This window comes from Mus caroli, chromosome 6 (genome assembly GCF_900094665.2).
Source record: "Mus caroli chromosome 6, CAROLI_EIJ_v1.1, whole genome shotgun sequence".
Classification (NCBI taxonomy): domain Eukaryota; kingdom Metazoa; phylum Chordata; class Mammalia; order Rodentia; family Muridae; genus Mus; species Mus caroli.
In genome coordinates this window covers 122,808,412-122,819,722 of record NC_034575.1, presented here as the reverse complement: position 1 = coordinate 122,819,722, position 11,311 = coordinate 122,808,412, and positions in this window count along the sequence as shown.

Sequence of the window (11,311 nt, the reverse complement as noted above, 5' to 3'; positions counted from 1 at the left end):
ATCTGCAAGTGTCTTCGTGAGGTGGCTGAGGCAACAGTGTCATGCCTGGGCTTTCAGGACAGCCCCCCACCCCCATCCCCTGTCTTTTGCCAAATACTCACTCTCTTGACTGTGAGTGTCTCCTGGTATGGTTGCCAGAAACCCACTGTGCTATCTCCCCACCCTTAGCCAGGGGAGCAACATGAGCCAAGTGTTCAGAAAGGTTCCCATACAATGCCTCCACCCCCCGCACCCCTTCCTTGTATCTCGTGTGAGGTGTCCTCAAATGCATAAGGGTCCCCCTGGAACTGGAATCACAGATGCCTGTGAGCCACCATGCGGATGCTGGGTGTACTGGCTAGTTTTGTGTCAACTTGACACAGCTGGAGTTATCACAGAGAAAGGAGCTTCAGTTGAAGAAATGCCTCCATGAGATCCAACTGTAAGGCATTTTCTCAATTACTGATCAAGAGGGACAGGCTCCTTGTGGGTGGGACCATCTCTGGACTGGTAGTCTTGGTTCTATAAGAGAGCAGGCTGAGCAAATCAGGGGAAGCCAGCCAGTAAAGAACATCCCATGGCTTCTGCACCAGCTCCTACTTGAGTTCAGTCCTGACTTCCTTGGTGATGAACAGCAAGCAGTATGGAAGTGTAAGCCAAATAAACCCTTTCCTTCCCAACTTGCTTCTTGGTCATGATGTTTGTGCAGGGATAGAAACCCTGACTAAGACACTGGACATCAAACCAGAGCAGCCAGAGCTCTTAACTGCTGAGCCATCTCTTCAGACCCATACTTTTGCATTTCTCATATTTCTCTTTTTTGTTCTTGTTTGCTCTCTCTCTCTCTCTCTCTCTCTCTCTGTGTGTGTGTGTGTGTGTGTGTATGTGTGTGTGTGTGGTGTGTTTTGAGTTAGAGTGTCTTATGACTTAGCTCTGACTGTCCTGAAACTCCTGTCTCTGCCTCCCCAATACTGGGATTAAAGTTCTGTGCTGCCACAAAGGGCTTGCTTTTGTATTTCAAACAAATTTCCCAAGACTCAAACATCCACGATAGCAACAAAGTAAGACCTTCCGTTGGCTTAGCAGGGACGTTCCTAACATCCTTCCGTGAAGCAAGCGTCCAGGAGCTGCTTGTGAGGCCAGATATTGTTCGGCCTTAGGCTGGGGAGGAGGAAAGTGGCAGAAGTGCCCTTGAGAGAGGTGGAGAGATGGCTCAGCAGCTAAGAGTGTTTGCTGCTCTTGCACCCAAATCAGGGGGCTCACAAACTGTGACTCTAGTTCCTGGGGACCCAACGCCCTCTTTTTGCCTCTTATGGCTTCTGAAGGCACTGCACACATGACACACATACATACGTGAGGCACGGATGTATACATAAATAAAGATAAGAGATGTATCTATATATAATGCTTTTGACAGTGAACATGAGGGTTCGTGGCACTAACGTGATGTGAGGATCCAGGGCCAGGAGATATGCCAGGCCTACATCTGGTCTTCAAGAAACACAATGGAAGCACCACAGCTCTGTAGCTGAAGAACTTCCCTGTGAGGAAACCAAGGGCACAGGCTTGTGTGCAAACGCATGGAAGTGGATCAGCAACTGGGATTGAATGTGGCAAGAGCCGGTGTTGAGAGAGGAGCAGGGCTTGTGCTGTGGAGAATGGAGAGGTTTGCTCCAGCACATGAACTGAAGAAAACACTTGTTAGGATGTCCTGTACTTTGGAAACAGTAAAAGTGGACCTTGACTTTTTCCAAAGATAAAGAGATGAAAAGTGAGTGTTTTTTCAGGGAAGGGGGGGGAGGAAGTACTCAGATAGGCAGCCTGCAAAGCACACACAGCACAACAGACCTTAAACTCCACAAATACATGTGGGAAGTGGGCTAAACTCGGCCACAGACACTGACCCAGGATGGCCACCTACCTGATTTCTTGGGAAACCTGAAGGTAAGGCTGGAAATTTCCTGGTAAATGACTGGTGACTTGTATGTTCTGGGTTTTGAGGGCCTTTCTGGAGGTGGTAACTGGTCAAGTGCCTCTAGTTCTGTTCACAGACTTGAGCAGCCAGAATTGACTGCCAGAGAAAAAGAGTCCAGCAATCCGGCTCACCTTTCGTCCTCCTCTACCTCTCTATTGTCACCTCATCAGCCTTCCAAAGCTTTGCTGACTAAAAACACTGCTTCCCATTTCACTGGAATGGCAAGTTTCTGCAGCTCCTGACACCAAACAGTCCAGAGTTAGCCTTAAGTATGAGGCCCTTCCTGTAATGCCCACAAGGGGATGCTGGTGTCATAGGTGGAACCAATCTGCAAAGCCACTAGCATGGATCTATCTAGAGACTAGGCTTTCAGCATTTGACCTAGGGGAGGAGGGAGCAGCCTGCAGAGACCCATGTCAGGCCTGTCCCACACATGAACAATGACACTTCCTCACCTGGGCCCCTCATGGGCCCAGTCTCTCCCTTTGGATTAGCTGGGACCCTGATTCATTAGCTTGTTTCGTGTTCTTCAGTATCTAGGCCAGAAGCAGCAACCTTGAGAGGTGCCAGACCAATCCGATCCAGCCTGCACAGAGTGAGAAGGACTCCTACAGTCACTAAAATAGCATAAGAGATCTCTTCTGTAAAAGTCAAGATCTTACCAACTCATTGGGAATCTAGGTCGTGGAGACCCCAGGGCTTCAAGGCAGGGTGGGCTGCAGTAGGGAGTCTTCTCAGCCCCTTCTCCCTGCTCCCTGCCTCTACCCACTCCCCTGCCCTACCCACTACCACCCCCCGCCATGTCTCTGTTGTCTAGGTTCTGTTCTTTCCTCTGGCTGTGCAGCGGCATTGCTCCAAGGGCTGTGGAAGCTATCTGAAACCTCAGAGCACAGTTCTAGTACATTCCACTTCAAGGACCAGCTCTTCTCCCAGAAGACAAGAGACCCCTGAATGAAGCTTTTGTCTGTTGCCCTAGGGTTTTAGTCAGGTGATCTAGGGTGATACAATCCAATGTGCATTAAGTTTGAGCTTCTCCCATTTTTATTTGGGGGGGGGTGTTGTTATTTTATGTGTATGAGTGTTTTGCCTGCATGTATGTATGTGCATTACATATATGCATGGTATCTGATGAGGCAAGAGGGCATCGGATCCCCTGGGACTGGAGTTACATGTAGACAGCTTTGGGGGCTGCTTGGCTGGAATCTGACATTGGGCCAGGACAAGGAAGTAAGCTCAGAATCTAACTTAGAACAGGAAAGTAAGCTCAGGCAGGAATCTAATTTTAAACTAGAACAAAGAAGTAGGCTTCAGGCAAGAATATGATTTGGGGCTTGGACAGGGAAGTGGGCTCATTGTGATAAGCCCTGAGAAACAGTGATGGTGGGAGTGGAGTGATCATGGGACTTTGTGTATTGCTTCGCTTGTTCCTTGACTGTTTGTGTTTATTGCCACGTTTGTTCCTCAACATAGAACTGACCTTATTGCTTGCATGTAATTAAAATGGTATAAAAGCAGACTGGGAAGAAATAAACCTGCCTCAGCCTCAGACCTGGCTGGGGTCATGCTATAGTGTCTAATTGTCTTTTTCTTTTTAATCCTCGCTCCTGCCCTGGAGAACCTGTTGATGGACTGGCTTGGTCAGTTTCAGATGGTTGGGAGCCGCGAAGTGGGTGCTGGGGACTTAACTCTGGTCCTCTAAGAGCAGCAAATGCTCTCCAACTCTGAGCCACCTCTCCAGACTCCAGAGGGGCATTTTCTTTTACTTGTAAGATTTTTAGTTTTGGAGGGTTTTGGTTTTTGTTGTTTTTTGCTTTGTTTTGTTTAACTGCAAATCTGCTGGGCATGGTGGTTTATGGAGCAGGTAGATCCCTGTGAGTTCGAGGTTAGCCTGGTAGGGAGCTGCAGGCCATCCAGGAGTGAATAGCAGCTGGTAGGGGTGACAGAGGGGGTTTGCAAAAGCTGTTTGGCTGGAGAGACATTGCTCAAGGTCAAAAGTATGACCTTCCCAAACTCTTTTACAGAGATGATTGCACGGACCGCCCGTTCACTGCACGGATGAGCTACAGGCCAAGGAGTTGAGTGAGAACCCTTCCATCAACAAATGTGTCTTTGATGGCTACTTTGTCACTGACCAGGTCCCTGTAAACTTTGATCTTGGTGACTAGCAGCAGAACCAGACGAGAAGTCACAGGCCCAAGTGTATTGGTGGAGGATGCAGAAGCTCTAGTATGAAGCCTGCTCTGGAATCCCTGCCGGTCCTCCGCTGGGTTCAGTTGCCTCTTACTCACAGGACTCACAGTAAACTTGGCTCAGTTCCTTTATCTGTGAAGCAAAGCTCAAGAACAACTGTATACCCCTCCAAGAGTGTTATCAGAATGAAGTGAGTCAATTCATTGAAAAACATAGAGCCAGGTTGACACCCTGCATTTAACCTGCATTTGCTATCATCTTGGGCTAAAGCAGAGCGGGAGGGTGGAAGGGGGGTGAGGGAGGGGGGGACACCTAACTTGGTCTTTTTAAAAAGATCATTTTATAGACAGGTACCCATGTTTCCAATATATGATGGCAAGATAAGGGACTTTAGATAACCACCAGCTGAGTGTCTTTGGGATGTAAAGAAATATTTGCAAGCTGAAGGGGTAGCTCAGTGGTAGAGCATCTACCTGGTGTACACAGTCTCTGGGTTCCAGCCCCACTACTTAAAGGTTGGGCATGGTGGCACCTTAAATCTCAGGACTGCAAAAGTAGAGGCAGGAGGATCTCTGTGAGTTCCAGGCCAGCTAAGGCTACATAGAGAAACGCTGTCTCAGAAACAAAGAAAGAAGGAGTTATCCTGTTCACAGCCCTCAGTCCCTTCTGGTGGGTGTGACTCCACTTTGGAGCTAAGCAAATTAAGTCACCTTGCCCACTCAGGTAGATATAATGGGGTCTCTATTAGTTATTTTCCTTGTTGCACCAATAAAGTCCCCGGCAGTAGCATAGAAGAGGGATTTATGGGGGCTCCTGCTACAGACCTTGAGAGAACCAGGAGGAGTCTGTGGAGCTTGTTTGTATCTTGGTGGGTCATAGAACTCCTTCATGGCCCATCCCTAACAACTTCCTTCTGCCAGCTAAGGCAGGTTTCCCAGAGGATCCATAACCTCCCAAAGCAGTGTCACCAGCCGGGGACAAGCCGGTGGGGGGACATTTTAGATGTAACTGTAATAGCCTCTGCTTGGAGTAAGGAAGGGAACAGGGGCAAGAAAACAAATGTGACTGACTCAACATGCCACACACATTGCACTGCACAGACCACTTGAGTTAGACTCTGCTGAGAGCTGAGCCAAGTGCAGATTTCAGTACAGTGCTAATGATGCCTGCTGAAGTCATCGGTGAATAGAATGTCACCTTTAATGAAGAGGAAGCCTAAAACAAGGAAATGACTGTCCGATTGGAAGCACCTTTAGAGAGGATTCTTTGTTTGTTTGTTTGTTTGTTTGTTTGTTTTTTGAGACAGGGTTTCTCTGTATAGCCCTGGCTGTTCTGGAACTTACTCTGTAGACCAGGCTGGCCTCGAACTCAGAAATCCGCCTGCCTCTGCCTCCCAAGTGCTGGGATTAAAGGAGTGTGCCACCACTGCCCGGCTAGAGAGGATTTGGGGACATCTTTGCTAGCATGGGTGACTTTTACCAGAGTCACAGTGATTCTGTTTAGGTTTCTCCTAGGATATATGGTTTGTAAGTGTGTGTGACCACCACATTCCCAAGCTCATTTACTTGGGTTGGATTTTCAATAATCTATTTTTCTCTCAAAAATTAACTTTTGGCTTGGGGAACCTGCTTCTCTGATAATTCAATTCTATCCTCCTTTGCCAGTTCAGGCTTGTTAGCTTAGCTCTGGCTATCTGAGTGGAACAAAGGTCTGCGGTAGGAATGAAGGCTTTAGGCTTCCTTCTTGTTCCCTACAGAATCTCTATAGGATGGACGATTTTACATACCTTATTGGCATAAAAAAAAGTTTAATTCTTTTGGCCACATTTGTAGCTACCAGAGATATTAACGTGTATGGATTTTGGCCACTCCTTTGCAACTTTATTATCAACTTACAAAGAAGGCAAGCCTTAGACTAGAGTTTGCAGCACATCTGTGGAAACACCACAGAGCCTAAGCTGTCCACATGTTCTGTCTGGGAGCCCTGGACATCCCAGTCTCTGTCTCCAGGGCCACCTTATACAAAAGGTCCCATCTTTGAGACAGACATTCCCAGCATGAGATTGTCAGGCTGTTTCAGGCAGCAGCAACCATCCAGCAGCTGATTCTGTGGCCATATACAGTGTCAGAAGACTGAGACCCAGCAGCAGGGGGCAGTCTGTGGACCCAGCCCAAGTGACCCAAGGCACTCCCAAAGCTGTCCAAGGAAGACAACCCAGCCATCTCTCAAGGAGGCCAGTCACTATCCTCAGTTTAAAAGAAAATGATTTCTGATATTTAGGATATAATTGAATAAGTGGGGCTGTAGTGGTGCACATGTTTGGTCACAGCACTTGGGAGACAGAGACAGGCAGATCTTGAGAATTTGAGGCCGGCCTCACCTACAGAATGAGTTTCAGGACATATAGGGTAATATAGAAAAACCCTGTCTCAAAAAAAAAAAAAAAAAAAAAAAAAAAAAAAAAAAAAAAAGAAAGAAAGAAAGAAAGAAAGAAAGACAGACACCAGTTAATAAATCATTAATTACTAAGATACAGCTGTGTGGAGCATTAGCTGAGTTGAGACTATCAGAGACTTTGTATCCACTTGTTCTTTCCTTTGTTGTTTTGAGATAGGCTGCCGCTGTGTAGCCCAGGCTAGCCTTTAGTTCATGATCGTCCTCCCTCAGCCTCTCAGGTGGGATTCCAGGCACACACCACAGCCATGCCTGGCTTTCTAGACTCTGCACTCATGGTTGGAATATGTTGTGTCCCCCTTCCAAAAATTCTTATATTGAGATCCTTGCAATCAATGTGAGGCCTTTGGAAGATAATTGAATCAAGAGAATAGTAGCATCCTAATGAGTGAGATCAGAGCCCTTATGGGGAACTCCTGAGAATCCTTTCTGATCCTTTCATCCATGAGAGAGTATAGGCAGAGGCTGGCATTTCAAAAGAAAGCCTACCCACAGCCCCACAAGCGTGTCCACCCTCCTGAATTGTGATAAATAAACATGGTTGAGGAAGTCAACCCACCTACCTGGTGGTATTTCTCCAGGGAAATGAGAACTGATCGGGACGGGCCACTTGGAGAACCTGTATGCTAATTGGTCTATCTCATACACACAGCTGCTGAATGTGGTGAAATCTTCCAGGAAAATCACTGGCCTTGAGACTGTGGCTCTCTCTCTCTCTCTCCATAACATTGTTGCTACTCTTGAATGTAACAGAAACATTCCATCTCTCCTCTGCCATTCCCTTCCTCCCTCTCTCAGCCCAGCAACTCTGCCCAGAGTCAGGAACTCCTCATCCAGGCTCTAAAACTAGAATTCTGGCTCCAATAGGAGGCAGGAAGACACAGACTTTTCCTGGTCCCTATACGGTCACCTTCCCTATAATAAGACGTGGACGAGGTCCCCCAAATGTAGGGAAAAGCACAGGCAATCACTCAGAGCATTACATTCCCTCGTGGACACAACAAGCTGAGGTCTGGTGATGCTGAACATGTTGCAACCACCAGGAAAATGTAGGTGTGAATAAAAGGAGACCTGAGCTCTGGGTCTACAGGCATTTCTGATCATGATCAGGCCAGCATGGCCTTCTGGACATGGCCAGCAACATAGCGAAATGTCAGAACTCCTCAGATTCTTTCTTTTCAATATGATCCTTTTATAAGTCTCTGGTATCAGGCAGGGGCTAGGAGGATGGCTCATCTGGTCAAGTGCTTATGATGCAAGTCTCTGAGGATCCAAGTTCAAGCCCCAGGTTCACTAGCAATCTTGGTCCTGATGTGAGGTGGTGGATCCCTGGGGCTTCCTAATCTAACCTCACTGGACAAACTCCAGGCTAGTGAGATTCGGTCTTGAAAACCAAGGTAGAGGGCTCATGATGAGGCACACCCAAGGTTGATGTCTGACTTCTGCCCCTCAGACCTATTCATGGTTTCCAATTTCAGACTTTCAATTTTAGGATAGCACATCCTTAAGTTCCACACACATAACACAAATCCAGAAAACTCTCTGAAATAAAAAACACCCTGAACCCCAAAACTTGAGGTAATCCCACCACCTAAGAAAGTCTCAAATATCAGACATTTAAACACTCCGTCCTACTTTCCAAGTCACTGTAAATTTCAAATAAAAGGACAGTAGAATATTTATTTTTCAATACCATTACCTACATGGTTCTGCCCTCACCTCAAATCCTTCTAGGTATTAGTGCTAGAAGACCAGGGTTTTAGGAACTAAAAGTCTTTTTAAAAACAAAATAGGTATTTTGATCGATTGTTTTTGTTTTGAGACAGGAGCTCAAGCCATCCTCAAATTCACTTTGTAGCCAAGGATGACCTTGAACTTCTGATGCCTCCTGCCTCTGCCTCCTCTTTAGAGATTATAGGTTTGGATCACAAAACTGATTTATGCAGTGTTGGGAATTGAACTCAGGTCTTTATGCATCATAGGCAAGCAGCATACCATCTGAGCTACATTCCCAGCCTAAATGTCTTTTCTGCCAGGCCTATGCTGCCTTCCCAGTCAATAGCCCCAAGGCTCGATATCTACCTGGAAAATTATTAACTCTGTCACACATTTATACACTGTGTAGTAATACTGAGATGGAGAATTGGGGTGTTGTAAGGAGAGAGGGGGAATGCTTAGGCTGTAAGAGCCAGCCTTGAATCCCATGGCTAACAGACCCTATTGGTTTGAGCTTTGAGTCTCTTGTGCCTTTTAAGCTAGGAGAGTTTGCAGGATTATCGAGAGGATTATGGGAGGCAGTCTTTGTAGAGTGTGGGACAAAGAAAACTTCCCTAAGAAGCCAGATATGGTATCACAAACATTCCAGTCCAGTACTCGGGAGGCAGAGGTAGGCAGATCTCTGTGAGTTCAAGGTCAGCCTAGTCTATGCAAGAGGTCCAAGGCCAGCCAGATTTACACAGTGAGACAAAAAGAAAAAGTAATGAAAAGGAAAAAAAGAAAGAAAAAAAAAGGAAGGAAGAAAACACTTTTCCATGGCTCAGCTAACCTTGAACATACACGTGAAGCATGGCTTAATTCCCCGTAACGGTGTCATAAACACAAATGCTTTTTTCCCAAAAAGAGAGGCTAGTCCAGGAGTGAAGAAGACATTTCTGAGGCTCTTGGCAGAGACACTGATAACGTAAGCCATCCTGGTCAGCACTTAGGACTTTCATAGTACCCTTTCATGCTGCCGCTGCTATGGCTTCCAAACAGCCATGAACCTGGCCTGGGAAAGAGTTCTTTCCCCCACGAAGTGACAGGCTAAACGGCCAGGCATGAAAAGGGATTACTGGATACAGGTCTTCAAATAATAGTGAGGTCCCCAGAAGCACGTCGGGCTGAGAAGGCGGCCTTCAACTGTCCGTCAGTGAAAAGGTTGGCAGTTATGAACATCATCCTGGTAACAGATGTCAGGTGCTGGCAGACCGACTGCCAAAACCAATCTTCCTCCGCCCCCAGCTACCAAGCTGACGGAGAGCTGGGCACAGTGGGCCTGGCAGGCCCCTCTTGCTTGGATCATTGGCTGAGTTATTATTTCTCAGTGGCTGCGTAAAACAGATGGTTTACTGTGTAGTCTTGATTTTCTGTGGCTTCCAAGACCCTATTCTTCCCTCAGGGTCCGGCATGTAATCAGTTATGACAGCGGCGGTGCACGAAGGTTCCTGCCGGTAAATCCAAGCATCTCCCTCTTTAATGCGGGTATAAACCACTGCCGCCTCCTTCGGAAACCTGCAAAGATTTGCCTGTGCAGCACCGTGGCAGATAGCGCCCTCTACCGCAGAGTTGCCGTTCTCTGGCCCCTAAAAGCCCCTAGTCTATACTTGAATGGCAGTTGTTCTTTTTGTGGCTTGTTTGGGAGAGTAGGTAGTAGGTACGCCAGGCCTGGACTTCTGAACTAGCTATGTGGTCTTCAACCTGAGACTTCCTGCCCCAGACTCTGGAGCGCCAGGGTTAGAGGCATGTTTCACTCTGTCTTCTTTGGCTTTAGACTTCCGGTCCTGTTTGCATTCTGGTGAGTCCTTCTTTAGTTTAGCAAATAGTTTTATAATTGGTATATAAAAACTGCACATACTTATGGGGTAACAGTGCTGTCTGGGTTCACTGCGTAATGATAGATTCTGATAATTAGCCTGCCATTTGTATTTCTACTCATCAACTACTTTAGATACTCTGGTGAATTTTCAATAAATTTTATTTAGATTCATTAAATAACTTAATTTAAAAGCTGTGAAGTGTCCTGTCACATAAACATGAGTACCTGAGTTTGTTCCCTAGTACCCTTGGGAAAGGCAAGCCCCGGTGACCTTGAGCTTCTGGTCTCCCTGCCCCTGCCTATGTATGGTGGTGAATGCTTCTATTCCCAGTGCTGGGGTTAGGGGTTGAGACAGGAGGGTCCCTGGGTCTTGTTGGCCAGCTAGTCTAGAGGAGCCATGGAGCTTCATGTTCATCAAGAAACCCTGTTTCAATAAATAAAGTGGAGAGACATGTACGGTGGTGTATACTTTTCATCTCAGCACCCCAGGAGGCAGAAGCATGCAGATCTGTGAGTTCAAGGCCAGCCTGGTCTACAGTAGAGTGAGTTCCAAGATAGCCAGGGATACACAGAGAAACCCTGTCTTGAAAAACCAAAACCCAACCAACCAACCAACCAACCAACCAACCAACCAACCAACCAAAACTCAACCTAAAAATAAATACAGTGGAAGGCCATGGAAGAGATGAGCTTGGCAGGAAAAGAAGGGTCGCAATGGCTAACTCTCAGGGCCAACACGACTAGGCATTATAAACATATGCCTGTCAGGAGTGTTCCCTCACGGGTCCAATCAGCTTTAGCTTTTCTGGAGCTCTGCTGGGTCGTGTAACTGGGACTTCTATTCTCAGAGGCTTACTGCTGAATAAACCCAGCCTTTCTCTTTCTGAACTCTTATTGGTTGTTTTCACTGAGCTATTCTGGCCTGAATCTCCAAGCTGACTAATTCAAACTGGCTTCTCTGGGATTCTCTCTCTTGATTTATTTATTGTATGTGAATACACTGTAGCTGTCTTCAGACACACCAGAAGAGGGCATCAGATCGAATTACAGATGGTTGTGAGTCACCATATGGTTGCTGAGAATTGAACTCAGGACCTCTGGAAGAGCAGACAATGTTCTTAACTGCTGAGCCATCTCTC